This window comes from Montipora capricornis, chromosome 4, assembly GCF_036669925.1.
Source record: "Montipora capricornis isolate CH-2021 chromosome 4, ASM3666992v2, whole genome shotgun sequence".
In the NCBI taxonomy this organism is placed as follows: domain Eukaryota; kingdom Metazoa; phylum Cnidaria; class Anthozoa; order Scleractinia; family Acroporidae; genus Montipora; species Montipora capricornis.
The window spans coordinates 37454051-37456550 of NC_090886.1; the positions used below are offsets into that span (position 1 = coordinate 37454051).

A 2500-nucleotide genomic window follows, 5' to 3' on the forward strand; every position below is an offset into this window, starting at 1 on the left:
TTTTCTCCACGATAAAAATTGGATGAAAATTATATACCGTAGTAGCTTGGTAAATAGACTTTGTCGCAAAAAATGTAATTAACCTTTACCGTCAGCATAAATATTATACTCAGGCAAAATGCAAAATGTCACTGCAGCATTAATCTAGATAGACAAATCTTTGAAGAGGTAAAAGAGAACTCTACAGAATGACAGAAATGTGGTCACAGATAAAAAGATAAATTGTTTTCTCAGTTTAAGGACTTTCGAAAAGATTTTCCACTCTTAATGGTCGTGTGTCCAATGGAAAAAGATTACAATACTCCAATCCTTGCAAAAGGGCTACAGCTTCATACCTGTGTAATACTCTTGTGAGGCAATGTTTTAATGGGTGTTTGCTGGGTCCCAACTGCTGCTATGGTAATGGTGCAGTGCTGCTCAAAGACCCTCTAAAACTCGGTGTTTGAAAAGACGTATCTCGAAAACCAATTCAGTGAGCAGTATTTTGCTTTTTAGATTTTGAAACCATATCATAATTCTCTGACCCAATACATGATGTGAGAAAGAATTATAAGTGAAGCAGAATTTGAAAGATGAAAAAAATTCCACAGGATATTTTTTTTGAAAATTCACTTTAAGAATGCAAAATAATGCTTCTCACTTGTTTCCAAACAAATCAGGGAAGGACGCTGGACGAACCTTTGAAATAAACCTGACAAAATCTAACAAACTCTATTTCTGGTTGTATTAATTTTGATTCATTATCCTCTGGAGCAGCTCAGGTGGCATGTGTGCAGGCATAAAGCCGGAGCACTCGGCTGAACACCTGTTCTGAGCCTCCTAAAGGATAAGGATATGTCATCTTTTCTAATTAGTTAAACTAAGTAAATTGCAATAAATTTGAAACTTAACGGTATGCCATCGCAACGATGGCAAATTTTATTTTCTAGTACACTGCCATTATAAATAATAAAACAGGTGTTTCTACAGTGACATACAGTGTGTGTATGTATACATAATTATTGGAAATGTGCATACCTTGACGGATGTTCCTTTGCTTGGTTTTGGAAAGCAGTGGCAACTTGATTTTGGTGTTTGGGTGCTTTCCTCATAGTGATTTTTTTAACTCACCAGGACAAGACATAACAAAGAATGGTGCAATTGGCTAAATTGGTACATTTTCAAAGGGAATTCTATAACCTTTTTCCTTGTCAATGTGACAAGCAGTTTGTGCATCCCCTTGCCTCGTTATCAAAGGAGAAAGGGGATGTGTCCTTTTCAACAAGTGCTTTGCTGAAATGGCAAATGACGACCTTTTCTCCAGATTAATTCCACCCTTTTGTGACAAGTGTCGCACAATGCACGAGAAAGACCATCATCTGCCTGGACTTTTAAGTTTGGTCGAAAACTTCTTCAAATATTCTCACAAATTCACCATAAAGGTTTCGCTACTCTGTTTGTTAACAAAAACGTAACAACGCACTCGACAACAGTCGCCAACTGTTTCTTTCGGGTGGCTCATCGTGAACAATATCGTGAAGCGGAACACGAGCTCGATAGCGTTGAATTTGGAGCGCATTGAAATAAAGTCATGCTGCGTGTGGCCCGTGCGATCAAGAATTTCTCGAGATTAGCAAAGTTTCTGCCACCGCAATTCATGTAAGAAATCTCGAAATACCTCGATCAGGAAAAGGAGGCACAACAAAAATAATCGTCAGATCAAAATTTATGACTGCTATTTTAGGTGAATCGGGGAGGACATCTTTAAACAAATCCCGCACACTTGGAAATACGCTACTGTAACAAGACCTGCGAAGGGTCCAGCGTATTTCTCCGCCGATATTCCGAACGATTTATTATACATTTTGTGCTGTGATTGAGACTTTTCTCCTCGAGCAAAACCTTGCCAAACGAAGTATGGCGATCAAGTGATTTCCGTGTAAGAAGACACGAAACGACTTCACCGCCTGCTGACCTCTGATTGGGCAGAAAAACACAAAGAATTTCCGGCACCAATCAGAATTGAGAATTACCCCTGCTGTTTGGAACTGGTCTGGTAAGAACTTGTCCCCAGGGGCTCTTTTTGCCCTACTATGCTTTTCTTCGTCGCCATTTTCTTTTGCTGGTTTAGACTTCAACCCTTGCCTCCGCGATCTGCCCCTGGGTCTCCGAGGATGGGTCCAGCCCAATACGAATGGCTTTCATTGTAATGCGGCTGTATGGCTTTCCTTCAACTTTTCTTGCTTCCACGAAAAGTCGCCTCAACGCACAGGACATGTACAGTTCCGTCGACTCTATGTTCTCAAGAGTGTTTTGGAATCTCTTTTCTTTTCTCCACGATAAAAATTGGATGAAAATTATATACCGTAGTAGCTTGGTAAATAGACTTTACCGTCACTTGCAACTACCTGTCCACACGCGTGACAAAAACATGTTCTGCCGGCCAAACAAAATTCAACGTTTTGACACTCAAACTTCAAAGTTTACCCGCCCACTTGGGAACCTTTTGGCGCCAGTTACG

General features: G+C 40.2%; 2 protein-coding genes and 1 pseudogene across 6 annotated transcripts in view; 1 reads left to right on the plus strand and 2 right to left on the minus strand.

Annotated features, from left to right (window-relative positions):
• LOC138046899 (lysophosphatidic acid receptor 1-A-like) overlaps positions 1-2500 on the minus strand; it is a 390671-nt gene that overhangs the window by 144418 nt on the left and 243753 nt on the right. The window lies entirely within an intron of this gene.
• LOC138046896 (histamine H2 receptor-like) overlaps positions 1-2500 on the plus strand; it is a 128520-nt gene that overhangs the window by 122494 nt on the left and 3526 nt on the right. The gene's annotated exons all lie outside the window — the stretch shown is intronic.
• Positions 1-2500, minus strand: part of LOC138046646 (uncharacterized) — a 203584-nt pseudogene that overhangs the window by 69870 nt on the left and 131214 nt on the right.